The sequence below is a fragment of the Mus musculus genome, chromosome 1 (genome assembly GCF_000001635.26).
Source record: "Mus musculus strain C57BL/6J chromosome 1, GRCm38.p6 C57BL/6J".
In the NCBI taxonomy this organism is placed as follows: domain Eukaryota; kingdom Metazoa; phylum Chordata; class Mammalia; order Rodentia; family Muridae; genus Mus; species Mus musculus.
The window spans coordinates 169128019-169148711 of NC_000067.6; the positions used below are offsets into that span (position 1 = coordinate 169128019).

Sequence of the window (20693 nt, forward strand, 5' to 3'; positions counted from 1 at the left end):
CCTATGAATTTTGAGGAATTTCTTTTTGGATTCTTAAAAGAAGCATCCTAGGGCTTCCTTGTGGCATAAAGAAATAGCCAGACTTGCCATTCTTTTGCTTGGAGGTATCACTAAATAAAGTAAGGGTTGTTTACACACATACACTGTGACAGTAACCTTGATAACTCAAGAGCTCGTTACCTATTAAGTGCTAGTGAGTGAAGAGTTTATGAATATGGATGCTCTGGGTGAAAGGATGCTTCTTGTCTCACCTGGGATGAACCAGGGTGGTGGGAGATTCCAACACTTTATTCAGAATGGCATGGCGTTTAAGACAAGCAGAATGACATGCAGTGTGTATTTCTGAAATTCTCCATTTTATAGCTTTGGAGCATCACTGATTATGGGTGACTGGATCCTTGGAAAACAAAAGCATAAGACAGTGGGAAGTTATCTAACAGCATTTATGCTGTGGAAGACAAAATCAGAGGTAACATTAGGTTAGTATTTGATTTTAATTATAAAAAGAATAAATAAGTAAACAAACTTTGGAAGAAATGGACAAAGACTAAACAAACAAAACATTGGTGATTATCGAAGTTGGATGATTAAGCTCTGATTTTGTGTATGCTCATACATTAGCATAATATACTATTATTTAAAAGTACAACTTGTAGAACTGGAGAGATGGCTCAGCTGTTAATTGCACTTGATGCTCTTGCAAAGACCCAGGACCAGTTCCCAGAACCCAGACTGGGTGGTACACCACTTCCTGTAACTTCAGTTCCAGAGTTTCCAATTGTACTCTGGCTGCTACAGATGACTATACACACGAGGCACATACAGACAACCAGTCACATAAAGAAAAAGAAGTAAATGTACATTTTAAAAACAAAGGCTTGTAAAAGGGGAGACATACAACTGAAAGTTTCCTGTTTCAGACCAGTACTATGAAAGTGATTGGGTAGAGATATTAACTGACTTTTTATAGCCACAGAAATCCCTCCAGTCTCATCTAAGAATATTGATTAGGGAGCCCCTCATTTCTTTGAGCAGAAAAGTGATAAGTGGCTAATTTGACAGTGAACCTAACCAAACACAATCTGGAATCCCGTTCTGCAGTGTTTGATCATGATACAGCTTAGGCTAAAATCTAGAATTCTCAACTTGACAGTTAAAAAAGAGAGAGAGGTGTTCTCTCCCCAGCCACACATTAACTAATAGCTCTTTGAGCATTGGACACTGGAAGAGATGCTGGAGATGCGATATGGAAGTGGCCTGGAGACTCCCTACCACCACAGTCACAGTTTAGAAGAGAGGCATGAGTTACAAAAGCAAAGATGGAGCTTAATGAGTGACCAAGAGGCAAGATCTAAAAGGTGTTAGGTGAACAAACCATTTCTTGACTTAAGAAAAATAGTAGATGAATGTGGCATGCTTACTTGGCCTCTAGGTGAATATTAATCAAAGCCTAAATACTATTAAATTGCAGTATTAAAATACATACTTAGAAGTTATGCTGTATTTGTTTTCAATATACCATATGTAAATTAAATATATACATTCCAGAATGGTTTCCCTTTGTATGGAATAGCTTTCTCTGCTGAGAGTTTCTTGTGGGATTCAGAGTCATGGGATTAATGAACTTTGCCTTGATTAATTTCTTATAATGCTCACTCTTTGCTCCTTCCACGGGAGCTCATATATACTACCCAGTTAGCCAGCTAGGTTATCTGGGTGATCTGTTTCCCTAAATGGAGCCCAATGTTCTTAATTACAAATGATACCATAAATGTATCAGTGAGAGTTGAAGTTGCTGTGCTGTAACTCTAGCACCCCAAACAGTTATAACATAATGAGATAGAGGCTACTATGCTTTCATTTCCTTAGAAGTGTTCTAAAAGTGAATGATTCAGAGTTGAGAGAACAGAATCTACATAGTTAAGATCAGGAATCCTTCTATCAATTGAAAGTTGAGGAGGGTTTTTGTCCTCATCCTTGTCACATGGCTTAGAAGAGCTGCCTCAGCTCCACCAACATTGAGAGATTGGGATTGTAGGAGCATCATGGAAGCAGGATCATCTTTGTTCAGGGAGCCAACTGAGTTAGTGACTGAGTTAGTTCTCTTTAAACAGCCACTTCGCAGGATTAGAAATGAGTTCATTCTCTTCCTCCAGACATAAGGGAGAGAAGATGCTCAATAGAAACTACCCACTTATATGTATCTCAGCATCTTATCTGATAAGGATGCATGTGTCAGATAAGATCCAGTCCCAGGAAGCTTAATGCTATTTCTATGTAATTTCACATTATTTTGTAAGACTCGGTAGACATTGTAAGCTTATGTACAGACATATCTTGGAGAAGCAGAAGAAGGCTGCAGGCAGGTATTGCCAGGAATTTGCACATGTGCATGCACACACATATGCATCCTTCCTTTATGTTTCTTTATGCATTTATATCCAACAGCCTTCTACAATCAACAGAGTTCAAGATTCCTGACAGAAAAAGATCCCTGCCTCTTTTTTCCTTCTTTCTTCTATTTTGTGGATTGGAGGCATCTTGAAAATTTAGTGTCTGATATCTGATGTCTGTTCAGAGATATGCAGAATTCAGCAGGATATCTTCAGGCCAGCTCTCTGTTGTCCACAATTATCTCTTCCAGCCTCCTTCCTTCTCAAGTTGGCTGCCCCAAGTTAAGCTCATCTGCACAGAGGGTTGCAATCAGGGCCAAAAGCCACGCTTATTCATTACCTGCCCCAGGACTATCTGCTTACAGCTGCTCCATTTCTGCCTCTATTGAGGCAAAACCAACTCAAGAAAAGAACAAATGCTAGGTGGTCCTTCTTGCTTCCACAATTCCAATGGGCAGCAAGGGCGGTACCTACAGAAAGGAGAGAATAAGACAGGATTTTTTATATAAGCAACATTATAAAACATAGTTGTATCACGGTCAATGCTTTCTGAATGCAGGGGTCTTAATGAGAAGGGAGGGAGAGAAAAAGGGGGAGAAAGAAGTGGAGGGAGAGGGAGAAAGAGGAAGAGGGAGAGAACTAACAATGTGAGTTACATTCCTTTGCAAGTGACTAGGCCCCCAGCATTTGCTTACAATAGAATTTTTTTAAACCTAGTTATTGTTTACTCTGACTCTTCATATCAAACAAAAATTCTCCAATAACTTTTTCCAGGAATAATCAGAGGCGACTATATTTACTCATGACAATAATTGTTCAGTTCTTACATGATACTGTCCAGAGAAAAAGCAATACTAAATAATGTAAGATACTTGACTTCTGTTATCAAACACTACTTCCAGTACCAGAGACAGAGAAACATTGGCTACTGTATCAAAAAGAAAAATAAAAACAGAAAACCCCACAATGCAACAATTAGGACTGTCTTCAAGCTACTCAGACCTTCACTAGAATCGTTAGTGGAGGAAAGAATGGGTTCACTGGCATAAAATTAGCAATTCTTTCTCTCCTATTACCTTTATGTTTCAGTCATTTTCTTCCTCTTTTGTGGCACAATAAAGCAAGTTCTATCCAGGGATAACATGTACCAAGCATGTCTTAGGATGGCTATCAAATCTTACAGATACATCTCTCTTCCAAAAATATCTGATTCATATCAAAATACTTTGAAGGGAAGCTAATAATGTATTAATGACAGTATTACTACTCTTTTTAAATCATATTGACTTGGATTCTAGATTCCTCTGAGAGTAACACCGAGGCTGTCTAGAGGCAGGTAGATGTGTTCAAACACTTAATCGGCAGCTGGCTGAGCTGTCTGGGAAGGCTGTCTGGGATGGTTGCAGAACCTTTAGAAGGTGAAGCCCAGAGGGAAGAAATAGGTTACCAGGGCATGGGTCATGGAGCTTTAGAGTTCAGCCCATTTTCTAGTCACTCTTTGCTCCCTGACAACTGATGCACTGTTACCAGCTCTTCTCCTCAGTCTTTGCTTCCATTCTTCCTGCTCTGGTGCACTAGCCCTCAAATTCTAGGTCAGAATAAAGCCTTTCTCCCTTAAGTTGCTTTTTTCATGGCACTTCGCAAACTCAGTAAATTTGCTCTTCCTCTCAAGCTTCATGAGAGCAGCTATTTGTGTGTTTCAGGCTCCAGAGATTCTTCAAGAGCAGTGCTCATCTAGCACCAGATCTGCAGGTTACACATCTGGAAGGAAGGAATAAATAAAAAGAGCCCAAGGGGAAACCTTTAGCACACAGTACAGTATTCTTAACCTCCTCCAATGGAATCAAAATTAGTTGTGTTTTAAAAAATCCTCATCTGCCCATTGCTCTCCGTGTTCACATCTAAAAGGATAAATGAACCATTCATTTATTTTTCTACCATCCCAGAAGTGTTTAATGAAATACAATTGTTCTACTAATATACCACCAGAATTTAGAAAGAACTCAATCCCTGTCTTCACCCTCCTCCTAGACAAAACAAAAATGCACAAATCACCATTAGTGGTGACATAACTTGTGCTAAATTCGAACAGTTGAAAGTAGGCTGAATAGGAAGGTCAATCCACCTACCAATGCTCACACACTGAGACCTTTAAAAACATGACACTTTCTAGTGTCTAGTTTTATTTTGTTTTCCTCATTTACCTATTGCTGTTTCTTAATTTCCTAAATTAGCATACATAATGTTGTCTACTATGGCATTTTTCAAATGTGGTTTGTCTTCCTTGACCTTCCTCGTCCCTCTTCTTCCCCATCTCCCCATCTCTCTTTGTCCCCAGGCACTCTTAGTGACCTTCTTCTTATTTTCATGTTACTGAATCCCTCTTTTCCTCAACATATCTGCTTTCCTTTTTTATAGCCCCCTTTCTAGTTTCATAATCTATGCCCACACATACACACTCAAATACATATACACACATACATACAATCACCAAAAACTGGAGTGTGCCATAGAAAGAATACCTTTACAAGTCTGGAGTACTTTGCTTATTATAATAATTCCTAGATCCACTGCAAATTTTACAATCTCACATTTATTTACAAGTGAGTAGAATCCTATTGAGTATTGCTTTTTGTCCTCATTTTTAATCTAAGTCCCAAACAGTATCAGATTTCGCCATTCATTGTGTTCTCAAGGACAATGGTTTAACTTTAACGAGAACAACTCTGTGGTCTAGTGGAGCACTTTATATGATATATGCTGTGTATAAAGATTCCAGGATTCAGACAGGCACCAGCCAAACTCAAACGCTTAGAACTCTCAGATTACACATCTACCTGCTGAGTTTAATCCTTGCTACTGGAGTGCAATTGTTAGACTGCTAGACAGCAGCAGACTAGTTGAATAAGAAGCACACACACAAAAAAAAAAAAATCCAGCTAGACATTATTATTTTAAAGCAATCATTGATTCCCTGAGACTTGAAGACCAACCCCCTGGAGTTGGAAGTGAACAATGATCCACGAAATCTTCTTGGCCATTCTCCTTGGAGGAGGCCAACTTCACATGAGACTGGGTCATGGTATCTGCCTTTGTTCTATCAGATCAGCTCAGAGAATATGAGAGAGAAATGAGCAAGGCAATGGCTGCCTGGTTTCTTGGGAGTTTCACTCATAGCATTGCTTAGAGCCCTGGTTATAGAATTCCACTTTTACTCAATTTATTTTAGATGAAAAAATACAGAGAGTAAGATAATAGTGCATTCATTTAAATACTGCTTTTCCTCATCCGTTAGCTTTGTAGTGGAGTGTCCCCACAAAATCCTTTTAAAACCAGAGAGTACAGAAATATTTGCAAATACTGTTTACCATTTTACTGACTTTCAGTCTTCTTGTACTTATTTATTATGTGGCTTTGCCTTACAATCTCCAGTTCTGTGTTTCCTACTCCATGCTTAAAAGAAAATTTGACATTTTTTTTTTGCCTGAGAGGAATGTTATGGTGGTTTGAATATTGGTTACCATAGGCTCATAGATTCGAATGCTTAGGGAGTGGCATGAATATGTGTGACTTCATTGGAGTAGGTGTGGCCTGGTTAGAGGAAGTGTGTCACTGGGGTTAGGCTTTAGGGTTTCAAAAGCTCAAGCCAGGCCTAGTGCACTCTTTCTCTCTTCCTGCCGCCTGCTAATCCAGATGTAGAAATCTCAACTACTATTCCAGCACCATGTCTGCCTGCCTGCTGTCAAGCTTGTAGCCGTGACATTAATGGACTAAACTCTGAACTGTAAGCGAGCCCCAAATAAATGGTTTCTTTTATAAGAGTTTCCATGGTCATGGTGTCTCCTCACAGCAATAGGATGCTAACTAAGACAGATGCCTTCACCTTTATCACTCAGTTTACTTATGTACTTCTTAGGAACACACACACACACGAACTACATAAAACATACAACATGCACACACAGAGCGTTGTTTTATTTACCTTCACTATGGTTAAGATGATGGTTGTATATTTCCTGGTTCTCCATTATTCATATGACAAGGTTCAAGATGATTGAAATTTCTGGTAGTAGTATTTTTACACCTTTAATGCAAAGGGAGGCTGAGACAGAGTTATCAGAAAGTGACATATACTGCCGAAAACCAAGCCCCCTCCCCTTCCTAGACTGCAGAGATAATGCAGTGAGTGCCACCAATCCAGACACACAGCAAACCTCCAAAATGTGAAGAAGCTTGATCAAGCCACGCCTCTTTTTCTTTTCTCATTAATGCCTTCTATATAGTTATGGCTTCGGCAAGTCAGTATGACTCTTGCCTCATCCAAAATAGCATAGGACATATCAATATCATACAATAGCATATCAATATCAAGCTGTGTGGGAAACTGAGATCACCCTTAATTCCTTGTGTAAATCCAAAGAATTATTCTTTACAATAAATAATGAGTGTGAACCCAAGTTCAGTTGAGTGCCCACTCAACAAACATTGAGGACTTTCTCTAGTCAGTAGGAATCATAGCTTCCTCTGGTTTTCCATCAACGGGCAAAACCAATTTATAACAGAAATTAGACACAGACACCTTGTTGGCTTACCTCATTTACAGATTTGTTTCATTTTTCTCACATAAAAGGTTCTTTAATCAAGTCTCTTCTTAATATGCTAGACTTAGACCACATATATTAACTTAAAATCTGTCTTGGGAGCTCCATTTTAATATTGAAAACTGCAGATCTGCTGAGCTGAATCTCACCACCACAACACTAAAGGTCCCACAATAACTGCTATAGAGAGGACCCCTGTGTTATTCGACTGCCATATGGACAGAGACACCCACTTTACTCACGGAACTGCCTAGGGAGTTGAGCATATGTTTCTGTTTTTCAATCTAGCAAACTACTGACTCTGAGGAAGAAATGGGCGGTCTACACAATAATAAGAGAACTAAAAGAAAAAATTGGGGGACTGGGCATAAAAGAAGGAAGTGGGAAGTGGTGGTGGGGCAGTGCAGAATTAGACTCTACCCAGCTCACCTTTGTATAAGGTACTTAATCGTGAGGTTTCAGAATTGGTGTTCAAGAGGGATAATGAGGCAGATGTTCTTTTGGGTAATAAATTTAGTTATCAAAGGCATGGACAAACAGACAGCAGCATGTTAGGGAGTCTGAAGGGAGTTCAGGCTCCAGTGCCATAGATAAACAGCTTGGCAAAGACTTTGAGAATTGTTCAGGCCCATGTGGCAGAACAAGGATTTCTCTTTTGGTAGATTCCAAAGGAGAGGCACATTCCATGCCATGTGGTTGATGAGGAGTTCAATGCATGGGCCTGGAGCCAGGCTGGCCCTGATTCCTGACTGGCAAGGGGCCTGGGAGTGATCCCAGTGAAGGAACTTGTGACTGATGATGTAGAAGAGAAAGGACATTTAGTTAAGTTGCCCATAGCTTATGCATGAGGGATGTGTCCCTACCTCTAGTCATCTGTTGTTCCAAAGACTGGCAGCCTGGGGTCAGTAAATTTCCTTGGGGGAAATGAGGTGAGCACCTCTTTCTCCTGAAATCTAGACACCAGGAAAATGCCTTAAGGTATTGGGATTTATAGACAGGTGTGGGGCTTGACATTTTCCCTACAGTGTTTATAAGAAAGGGTCTGCTGCTGGTGGGTGTGGTGTGATTAGTGGCTTGTCTGGGTACTAACAGTCATGCTCATTTAAATACCAATCAAGAATCAATCTTTCCTTAAAAGATTTGAACCCTACTCAGGCTTTAATAGCTGTCATTCTGCACCTTGAATGAATCAATTCTACCATTCTATTGTCAGACTTGTCACTAGCAGTAGTAATAAGATTCCTATAAGACGCATAACCTGGACAAGGAGGTACATTGAGTCTGAGTGATGCTAATGAAAAAAAATTCAAACAAACAGCAACAAACAAAACAAAATACAAAAGAGAACATAGAGTTGAATTCCAAATGATTCCCATTTCCTGGTGTCTGTGTCTTTGCATAATCCCTTCCCTGAGTGCTAGAGAAAACCTCTGGAACTTGTTCCTAAGGATTTATACAGTATATCATCAATATATTAGCATGACTTTCCCAGGCTGCTTTGTGACTTGCTGTACTAGGGAGGCCTGTGGGTGAAGAAATTTGTGAGCTTCTAAGGTATAAGAGTGCTCTTCAGAAAACAACCACCAAAAGTCAGGGCCTTTAGAGAGTTTGGCTTAGTGGTTGAGAGCTTGCCTAGAAAGTAGAAGGCCCTGAGTTTGGTGCCCAACACTGGAATAGATAGGTATGTAGGTAGATAGGCAGATAGATGATAGATAGATAGATAGATAGATAGATAGATAGATAGATAGATAGATAGATAGACAGATGAGTCAGAAGCCATACCACCATAGGGATTAATTCCTACCAACAACATGACTGAACATGAAAGTGACTTCTGCTCTGGTGAGTCTACAGACCAGAACTGACTAGTTGTACCTTAGGTGGTCAGTTGCACAGCCACCAGCAGATTCAGCCAAGCTGTTCCAGGCTCCTGAGCCACAGCACACCAGGATATGATAAATGCGCTGCTGTAAGTACCCAAGCTTGTGGTAATTTTGCTACACAGTAATAGAAGATCATTACAAGCAGGAGTAAGGCCCGGGGCTGGAAGCTTTATGGATTTCAGCTTTTCTTTTTAAGTTTTTGGAGTAATGATATAGATTTTTACCAGCTGAAGATCCATCCTCTAAAATTCTAAGATCTAAAATGTTCCAAAATCTCAATGACAAGGAGTCCCCAGACAACTTCAGATCTTGTATATTTTAGGTTTGTGGTCTATGCATGAGGTATGATCCAGCTATGCCATGGGCATTCTCCTCTTTATCCTCCATTCTCTCCTCGATGGTCCCTTCTTGCATGTCTCAATAAAGGCATGCATGAGCTATCTATGTCACCACCTCCCTCCTTCCAATCCCTCATAGCAGCACCACCTCTCAGTGTTCTTTCACTGTGCTTATTCTCTGATGTGCTTGCTGAAGCCCCTCCCACCCACCCATTCCTGGGTACTTGATTGCACATATGTTCTCATTCCTTTTCATATTGGTTCCCCACTGCAATTGGAACAAAGTACCATGATTTGCTACCTTAGAACCATGTAAATATTGCATCTCAGAGACCTAAGGTCAGGACGCCAAAACTGGTTGTATTTCAACTTCTTTTCAACAGGTCTCCCTTGCAGTTTTAGGGAAGAAATCTGTTCCCTATGTGCTATACGATGTCTTCACTCAGCTTACAGCCCCATTCTCTCCACAAAAATGAACTGCAGCCTATCATGTTGCATCCACCTAATTATCTATCTCTTTTGACTCTCTCTTTGACTTTAAAGGTATTTTGTCACTACACGGGGCTCACTAGATATTTCAGGATAACTTTCTTATCCAAATTAACTGATGAGTAATCTTAATTCCATCTGAAATATAACTCCCTGTTATCAGGCAAGTGTAAAATAAATTGTAGAGATCTTTGTAGGGGAAGAGAGAGAAAGCTTAGTGGGTAAAGGTGCTTGCCCCCAGGCTTAACAACCTAAGTTCAAGTCCTGGAATCCATGCTGTGGGAGGAGAGAACAGACTCTTGTAAAATGTCCTCTCTCCTTCAGAGATATGCTACTGTACACACAGGAGTATACACACACACACACACACACACACACACACACACACACACACAGAGAGAGAGAGAGAGAGAGAGAGAGAGAGAGAGAGAGAGAGAGAGAGAGAGATTTGAGGGAATGTTTTTAGCCTATCACTGTGATAGAAATTTTAGAAAGAATTAATATGCCTAGGAAGATTAGTACTTTAAAGAGATCTCTATTAAATATATGGAATTTCTATCTATAAGAAATATCCCCCTAAAAGGCAAAGGATTTTCCAATGCTTGGCTGAGTCTAGAAGAGAGAGAGACACTTTATGCAAGAAGGCATTTAATGGCTCATAAATCACACCATAAAAAATGACTGCTTCCTCTGCCCACTTGTAAAAATATTTCCCATTTTGGTCTTCATGGTCCACATCAGTATTATTCTATTGTCATAATAAATAGGTTAGTGGTTGTGGGGTCCAATGATGAGGTAGTTAAAAGGAAAAACTAGAAGGTTCCCCACAGAGCTGGCATAATGACTGAACTACCCTAGGGGAAGACAAAGCAGAGTACTCTCTCAGCTAGTGGGGACATCCAAGCAGCAATCAGGTTCAGGGGCTCAGTTCTGTGACTCCCCAGAGTGTACCAATTATCTCAATGGGAGTTTCGAATTTTCCAACGAATCTTCAAACAAAATTAATTTGAACGGCTTTAATTAGCCTTAATTATATTATTCCTAGTATTATATGCGCTTCTTCTCAGAGGCTGATGAGAAAATACTTTCAGGAAATCCACTCAAGGGGCAAAGGAAGGGTACAAGAATTCCGAATCACTTGAAGATGAATTACCTTCATGCCTTTCTATTTATGATTCTGAGATAAAAATAAAATAGATCAGTTATCAACTAAATGGAGTGATGTGTTCTCAGACTGGGCCAAGAACCAAAAAAAGACGGGTTTATTTGTCTTGAAGATATCTGTTTCCTCCCCAACACACAGTGAAGAAAGAAAAAAGCACACACAATACAGTGCTGTTCTCTGTGGTTTTGTTTTCTTGTCCATGTTTTCCTGGTCTTCTAATTCACAGTTCTGAGAACTGTCCTTTAGGTCACTGTTTGAACTCCTCTCTCCTTCTCCTTCTTCTTTTTAATCTGGCCATGGTTGTCAAGAGGAAATTAATCTTTTGCAGCCAAATGAAATTTGGGCTTCCCGGCACTAGCCACTAATGAAAAATGCATTAATGGCGAGCCTCAGAAAAACCCCTGGCTCTCAGTACCAGAGGGTGCATTTAAATAATTCTATGAATATAGATCAATAAAACTAATTTACTTATAGCCTTTGTGTGCAGATTCAAATCTGAATAAGAGTCATTTGTATTACAATGTTTTGTATTAATTTGAGGTATCTATTGTTTTACATATTATATTAATCTTGGTCATGAGACAGGACTCATATATGATATTAAAATATGAGGCTTGGGATTTGATATTAGTAATGCTATGATTTTGTAATTCAGCCTGGTTTGCCTGGATGTCATTTAAATGGCTTGGAGAGGTCCCACAGGGCCAGTGCTGAGACTCCAGGGTTAAATTGGAGAGAGTGCAGAAGGCTTTAATATTCAAGCACACAGCATATCAGCTGCAGTAGCCAAAGTCCCTCCGGGAGGGATGTGGGGAGGCATGGACTGGCAGCCTTCCCAAGAGGAATGTGGGAATGGGACTCGAGAACACCATGTGGTGGCTACTGAACGCGCACATCCTGACTCAGGTGCTGGCACCAAAAGGTTAGTTATTTATTCATCAGGTCCATACTCAGTATGTTCTCTTTATTTGGTGTAGAAACACTGACGTTAAAATAAGGTAGGAGGAGCTTAAAATAGACAGGCAAATCACCAGACAACTGAGATTCAACAGGGTAAGTCCACAGCCAGGAATAAACATGGGTTTTCAAAAGGCGTTTATAAGCTTCATCAGTTCAATGCCTTCTGGACTTACTTGGCCATGGCATTTTTAGGAAAAAAAAAAAAAAGACGATTGGTGTCCTCTTAAACTCTATTCTGATGCATAATGGTTGCAAAGCAATTGCATCATTAAAAAATGGCAGTGGTGAAAGTTAAAAAGTCAACCAACTCTACTCACTACCAGAGAAACAAAGAAGTCTCCGGCACTCCATGACCCCTTCAGCACCCCTCAGTAGAGGTGATCTTTTGGCATTCTGCCAGTAACCACTGTTACCCCTGGGTCACAGGCTGTGGGAGCTTCCTGAATGGGCCTTTTGCCATGGCTGGGAGATCAAGAATAAGCAATTTTCCCAAAGAGCAATGGCATTCTGAATGCCTAGACTACTTCTTTGGATACTTATTAGAAAACACATAGGGACTGTTATAAGTCAGTTAACACAGGCGAGTACCCCTCAGCAGTATCCTCTAATTCCTTTCTCTGATTCAGTTATCATGATAATTAGAATGAAGATGACCTTGATACATTCAGGCATTTAAAACACTTTAAACATTATTATTGTCAGGGTCTATAAACATGGTGTGATATTTAAGAACATGTGTTGCTCTTCAAGAAGTCCTGAATTATGTTCCCAGTACCTTCATGGCTGTTTCCTCTTCATGCATCACACACACACACACACACACACACACACACACACACACACACACTTTTCTTTGTTTGTTTGTTTTTAATGTATATGAGTGCTCTGTCTTCACACACATCAGAAGAGGGAATCAGATCCCAATACAGATGGTTCTGAGCCACCATGTGTGTGCTGAGAATTGAACTCAGGATCTCTTGATGAACAATCAGTGCCTTTAACCATTGATCCATCTCTCTCTGCCCTAGATACGTAGTTTTAAAAACTGGGTTTGTCTATCCTAAATCAGATAGGGGACTAATATCCAACATATATAAAGAACTCAAGAAGGTGGACTTCAGAAAATCAAATAACCCCATTAAAAAATGGGGCTCAGAACTGAACAAAGAATTCTCACCTGAGGAATACCGAATGGCAGAGAAGCACTTGAAAAAATGTTCAACATCCTTAATCATCAGGGAAATGCAAATCAAAACAACCCTGAGATTCCACCTCACACCAGTCAGAATGGCTAAGATCAAAAATTCAGGTGACAGCAGATGCTGGCGAGGATGTGGAGAAAGAGGAACACTCCTCCATTGTTGGTGGGAGTGCAGGCTTGTACAACCACTCTGGAAATCAGTCTGGCGGTTCCTCAGAAAACTGGATATAGTACTACCGGAGGATCCAGCAATACCTCTCCTGGGCATATATCCAGAAGATGCCCCAACAGGTAAGAAGGACACATGCTCCACTATGTTCATAGCAGCCTTATTTATAATAGCCAGAAGCTGGAAAGAACCCAGATGCCCCTCAACAGAGGAATGGATACAGAAAATGTGGTACATCTACACAATGGAGTACTACTCAGCTATTAAAAAGAATGAATTTATGAAATTCCTAGCCAAATGGATGGACCTGGAGGGCATCATCCTGAGTGAGGTAACACATTCACAAAGAAACTCACACAATATGTATTCACTGATAAGTGGATATTAGCCCCAAACCTAGGATACCCAAGATATAAGATATAATTTGCTAAACACATGAAACTCAAGAAGAATGAAGACTGAAGTGTGGACACTATGCCCCTCCTTAGATTTGGGAACAAAACACCCATGGAAGGAGTTACAGAGACGGAGTTTGGAGCTGAGATGAAAGGATGGACCATGTAGAGACTGCCATATCCAGGGATCCACCCCATAATCAGCATCCAAACGCTGACACCATTGCATACACTAGCAAGATTTTATTGAAAGGACGCAGATGTAGCTGTCTCTTGTGAGACTATGCCGGGGCCCAGCAAACACAGAAGTGGATGCTCACAGTCAGCTAATGGATGGATCATAGGGCTCCCAATGGAGGAGCTAGAGAAAGTAGCCAAGGAGCTAAAGGGATCTGCAACCCTATAGGTGGAACAACATTATGAGCTAACCAGTACCCCGGAGCTCTTGACTCTAGCTGCATATATATCAAAAGATGGCCTAGTCGGCCATCACTGGAAAGAGAGGCCCATTGGACTTGCAAACTTTATATGCCCCAGTGCAGGGGAACACCAGGGCCAAAAAGGGGGAGTGGGTGGGCAGGGGAGTGGGGGTGGGTGGATATGGGGGACTTTTGGTATAGCATTGGAAATGTAAATGAGTTAAATACCTAATAAAAAATGGAAAAAAAAAACTGGGTTTGTTTGTTTGTTTGTTGCTATGGAAACACTAAGAAAAGAATGTGAATAAGTATTGTTTTCCCTCAGTGACTTTTGTTTTTCTCTCTTTTTATGTCTCAATACAAATCGTCTGCCTCCCCTGTATCTTCAACAGCTGCTTCTTATCATCGCCAGAGCCAGACAGACACACTTCCTCCTCCGCAGACTAAATAAGATATGAAAACCTAGAGTATCTTCTCAAAAATTAATACATTTTTATTTTTTAAAATATGTGTGAGCATATCTGTGTATAATATGTATGAAAATTATGCACATGTTTGTATGTAGAGAAGTGCCCCCTGTATATGTGTGGAAACCAGAGGAAAGTAGATGGCCTGATCAGTCACTCTATCTTATTCTTTTGAGACAAGATCTCTTACGTAATAACCTGCAATCTCCAGAAAATCTTCTGTCTATATCCCCCAAAGCACTGAGGTTATAGGCTTACGGGGCTCTATAAGATTTTTATATGGATGCTTGGATCCATGACTCTACAGTAGATGATGCTACTTTCTACCCCTGGGCTCCTGGTTTTACAGCCCAGTAAGAAAGATACAAAAGTACACAGTTCATATATTGTTCAGTATACACAATAACAGAGATATACACACAAGGATCAAAACAAAGGCAATGAGGCTGGGCTATAGCTCTTCATGAAAGAGTAGCTGCCTAACATGTGCTAGGCCATGAGTTCAATCCCCAGAGCCCACCCACCCCCGTAAAAAAAAAAGGTAAATGAGGATTTGCTCCCCCTGAGGTATGCCAGGAATATACACTCAAAAAAAGCTGCCCCCAACCTGCCTTCACCAGGGTCTTGAGGAATGTATAGGAATTTTCAAGGTAGCTTAAGTATACCTTTAAGTGGTATAAGAAAAACACTACTGCTCAAAGAGTTGAGAGTGTGGAAGGGTTAATGTACAGAATTAAAAGAAAGAGGTATACAAAAGTTGCTTTTCACACTTGTTTGGTGTATCCCACATTCCTCTGGAAATAAGCTCAGTCAGTGTATTAGCATTCTTTAGAACAGCCATTTCTTTCCTACTTCCTAACCCTGTCAGTTCTAATGTTATAATTTGACAACAAATCATGAAGTTGGTAGCAAAGACATGTGATTCCAAGGTATCTGCAGACATTACTCCAAGAAAAATATCATTTCTATCTGATATCTGTGATTTGTGAGGTGCAGCATGCATCTCAGCATATAGCAAACATAAACATTATCAGCTTTCAGGGATTTTGCATTTTGTGTAAGTCTCCTCCTTGTGATTATAATCAGGATTATCATTTCAATTTTGTTAATTTTTTTCTTCATGATGAGTACCAGCATTGCTTCCCATATAAAGGGCCTCCCACACTTCAAATCATTTTCACTATCTTACCGTAAATTTCTTTTGTATTTCTCTTTGTCCAGATTTCCTCCTTTTCATTGTAGATCTGCGTAAGAGTAGGCACAAATAATGACATGACACAGTCAATAATGGGCTGTCTTGAAATCTCCTCTGCCAAAGCCATTAGTCTCAAACACTTTAATTTAGCCTCTGGTACATATATATATATTTATAACAGCAGGAAGTAGCCACATTCTTCAACAAAATATCACAAGAATGGCCTCTAGGCTACTTACTACTATTCTTCTCCCCTGAAGTCTCTTGACCTGAAATGTCATAATCTACATTGCTGTCTTCCATGCCCCTTCTAATATATCCCATTAAGCCTTGCTTAAAGTGTTCAGCAGCCTTCTTAGTCTAAAGATCCAAAGTCACATTCTGCCAACAAGCACCATAGTTAGGCCTATTACAGCAATACCACCTCCTAATACCAATTTCTACCTTAGTTAATGTTCTGTTACTGTAAAGAGATCCCATGACCACAGCAATTCTTATAAAGGAAAACATTTGGGGCTTGCTTACAGTTTCAGAGGTTTAGTCCATTCTAATCATGGTGGAGAATATGGTGACACACAGGCAGGTGTATTGCCTTAGAAGTAGTTGAGAGGTTTACATTTGTATCTGCAAGCAGCAGGAAGAGAGAAATAGCTGGGAGTTATACATCCAGTTTTGTAGGCAGCAGGAAGAGATACTCTGGGCTTAGAATGGGCTTTTGAAACCTCAGAGCCCATCCTTAATGATGCACTTCTTCCAGCAATCTCATACCTACCTCAGCAAGGCCACACCTCCTCATCCTTTCAAATAGTGCTACTCCCTAAGCATTCAAATATATGTGCCTATAGGGGCTATTCGTATTCAAACTATCACAACGTTCTGACTAAATATTCAAAATTTCTCTTAGAACTACAATTAGTATTTTTAGTATATGGTTGAGGAAAAGAGGTCTAAGAAATGAGAATTGCCAAATGATACAGAACATAAAATCACTGGAGGTGCAAAGTCCCCACCCAACTCTCTGTTTCTAGTCCTGTCCTAAGTTCCATGGAGCTTACAACTTTACTTCATTAAATGCAGTCACACAGGATATCATATCCAGGCAAAGAGGCGAATCACAGAACAGTCTTTCAGGGGATCTAATACCTCATCCAATGATGGAGACGAGGTCTGTGGGTTCTGAGAAAATTGGGAAAACAAGAGTAGTGCCTTCCTAGGATCTATTAAGAGATCATCACTGTGTGTAATCAAGGGCTTCACCCTGAGTTTGAAAGACAGGAGAATCATGAAAGAAAGAAAGAAACACCTGGCAATCAGCCTAATTATCTCCTAACTGTTAAAACATGTGTGGCTTCAAGTGCTTCCTCAACTACCAGTCACATAACATGGAGTTATTTAATAATGTATTTTTGATAAAGAGGAGTTGTGTGAGGAATGGCCTCTAAAATCAAATGGAAGAAACTCAGTACAAACTGAGACTCATTCTCATTCTTGTTTGGGTGGTGATGGGGGCAGGGGTTGCTATTTCAAGTTTTGTTGAGGTATAATTTGTATACCATTTCCTTACCTATCTCTGTTTGCGAGGTTTCTGGTGTATTCTGGGGGCTATGTGACATTTTGCCATAATCTCTGCTGAGGACTTTAATCATCAAATGACCTCCATATGCATTAGCAGGCCTTTCTCAGCTGCCTACTTTACCAAGTAAACAACATTAACCTACATTATCTTTCTGTAGATTTGCCTACTCTTTGCACTTCATACTTATAGAGATTCTATGATGCATGTGGCTTTATGAATGGTTTATTTCACTTGAGATAAATATTTAAGTTCACCCAGGCTATACTCTGTATCATTAATTAATTGTATGTCAACTTTCTTAGAGAGAAGCAAACATCTAGTCATAGCCCATAGCACATGTAGAGCAGAACAAAGAAATTATTATACCTATATCTGGCTTGGTGGAGTAGTAAGTTTATTAGTTACTTACAAGCGCCTGTATACATGTTTACTTTATAAGAACATATGTTACTTAAAGACAGGCACAGGTGGTTATTGGTTAAAACTGCTTCCCTGAAATTCCCTGCAAAATTATCAGGCAGTTTTACTGAAGTCTTCTCTCCTTAAACAACTGTTTTCTGTTCATATGGTCTCTGGGAAAAGCTTTTTATGAATTTTATAACTTTATAAACTTCCTGAGTCTTGTAGGTTTTATGAGCTTTCTGAGTCTCTTAAGTTTCTTCCCCTTCCTGGGCCATAGGAACCTCCTTGCCCCCTTTAGAAAGAAAGATATCAATTTGGAGGAAATACTTATCCATCAGTGATTCATACCTCTAAAAGCATACTAGGTAGGGTTCTATTAGCTTCAATGACTGTATTTTATCCATTTATTTAATAGCCCCTTCGGTTGTTATTCATTTTGGCCTGTAACAACCATGCTGCTAAGAAGATGTGCACAAGTTTTGTGTAGGTGGATATTTGCATTTCTTTGATAGAGTTCCTGGGATATTTGGTTACACATTATAGTTTTGAGCAACTGCTAAGCTCTTTTTTCAAGAGCACTGAACCATTTTCCAGTCTCATCAGTCATATATGAGGACACCAACTTCTTTAATTTCCGCAACACATGTTACTGTTTGTCATTTTGCATGTGTCTGTATTCTTAGTGGTTTGTAAACTGGTGTCTGCTTTGGTTTAGATTGTTGGTTAATCACGTTTTTAATGGGTTATGAACTGGAGTCTGCCTGTGCTTTATTTACATTACTCCAACAGTGAGTAAGGTTGAGTATCATCTTATCTCTTGGCATACTTTCTTGGGGGAGACATCCGGTCACATCCTTTGCTCCTCTTTTAAATTGAGTTATTTGGCTTTGTATCACTAAGTTGTAAGACATTTGACAGTATTCCAGCATCAAGGCCCTCATCAAAGATATGATTGGCAGGCACTTTCTCCCAGTGGAGAAATATCTCAATTCTCCTTATTCACAGTAACATTTGTCATTGTCAATGTTTAGGATTTTATTCTGTTCTGTTTTCCCACTCTCACAGATGAGCTGTAGAATTCTCTTGTTGGTTTGATGTGAAATCCCTAATGATTTAGGATGTTCAGTATCTTTGCTGTTTTCTATGCAGATGCTTTCTGTATCAAGTTCACCTTCAATATCTAAAGATGGCTGTTCTGACTACAGGTTTCATTTCTTATATTCTTTATTTTGTAACTTACACACGCACACACATACACAAACCCTGTAACCACTGGCCTTGGCTCTTCTGATGAAAGGCCCGGGTATATCTTTTCCCTTCTAACATTTTTGCTGTGATATGTTTGTAAAAGGCTTATATTAAAAACAAAAACAAAAACCTTTCTTGCTTATCATATGATGAAAAAGAAGGGCAGTGATAAAGGCAAAGTGTCAAATTTAAGGGAACCAGAAATTTCTGGTTTTGAAAATGCCCAGAGACTCTAAATGACAAGCATCACTACAACTAAGCAATAGCTTTGAAACTAGTCATTGTGACACATAAACGTAGCATCCAGGACAACTACACAGATCCTTATGTGCAGTCTTGCTGCTACGAAAACCTAGCCTTTTAGTTAGTGTTTAAATAATAGATTTCATTATAACATATTTACATATATGTCATCATACTTTAATCATCTTTGCTTCTAAATGCTCCACCTTGTCTCCCTCCACCTCCCACTGATCTGTTTTCATGCCACAACAGGTCCTCTTCTGATTTTAGGATATATATATATATATATATATATATACACACACATAGGCACATGCACATATGTGTGTATGTATGTATAATATACATAAAAGAACTATGCAATATTTTAGACATAATTTTATTTCATTTTAGAAAGCAGCTGTGATGATTGCTGAGTGAGAATAAAACTATTTATGGTAGCACTTTTAAGAAGTGGCTCATTGCTTTACATTGAGACGAGGAAGGGTATGTGGCAAATTGGGAAGTAATGTACTTGTTTATATACTATGTTGTGATAGTAAGAGGTGACTATATGTAGCAACAGGAGTTTTTACAATTGGATAATATATAGTTAATTTGCTATCAGTTAAACCTAGTGAGCTGATAAATCCTTAGATTCATTTGAATTGATTCTCCGGTTATTTCTTACATCCATGCTTCATTTTAAAATTTAATTTCTGTAACTAAATATTTCCTATATTAATTGTACCCGCAACATTTATTTTAACTTCTAGTTTTTATTTTTCTTAAATTTTCAATTCTTATTTCATTACACTTTGAATACTTTAGAATTCCAAAGAAGTGTTGGGACTTCTGATAATCTCCTACAGTGGCAATGATTCTATGTGGAGTAGAAAGAGCACACATTCTCTTCTTCAGTGAAGTATCCTGTAAACATTGAGTGCACTGCATTATTTCGTATTAATTTTTAGTCTATATTATATATATTTTACAAAGGTGAGTAAGTAGCTTAGTAGCTGTGTATGAACACATTATACCAGTTTTATCAACTACTCAAAGAGTACTGTGATCTCAATTATATAAAGGTAGGTTTGTTCATTATTTTTCAGCCCTTACAGCCCATACAATGAGACCTAGTTATCATTTGTGAACATATTTTCCCTGATGCATTGATCATTTACTGACATGTATCATCCTTATATACATTCCTTGTCAGGAAATCTACTTTATCTGATGTACAGGGAACTCTGTCTTGTGGATTAGCATTTCCATGATATCCTACCTATATACCTCAAGTGTGTTCACATGTTCAAATCAGACTTCATACTGACTTTTTTCTAGATTTTTTTTTAGAACTTGACCTTGTCTTTGTCCTTCATGCGTTTAGTTGACATAAATGTGTCATAATTACCAATAGTTTATTTAAACAACTATTTCACTGTTTTCCTTTTTCCAACCTATTGTTCCTCATTCTGTTTTGTCTTTTGTAGAAAAATCAGATATAATTTATGAATTACTATATATGCCATTGACATCTATGGGGCTGCAAACCCCTTCAGCTCCTTGG

At 39.2% G+C, this 20693-nt stretch overlaps 1 long non-coding RNA gene across 2 annotated transcripts in view; it reads right to left on the reverse strand.

The window, feature by feature from the left end:
- Positions 1 to 203: 203 nt before the first annotated feature.
- Positions 204 to 20693, reverse strand: part of Gm39697 — a 44652-nt gene continuing 24162 nt past the window's right edge. Inside the window, exons 3-6 of one of the 2 annotated variants that reach the window (XR_865719.1) lie at positions 16201 to 16299; positions 15670 to 15724; positions 6376 to 6495; positions 204 to 2863 (exon numbers count right to left, since the gene is read on the reverse strand). This is a non-coding gene — a long non-coding RNA (predicted gene, 39697). The remainder of the gene's footprint in view (positions 2864 to 6375; positions 6496 to 15669; positions 15725 to 16200; positions 16300 to 20693) is intronic. The other variant, XR_865720.1, reaches the window with a different exon arrangement.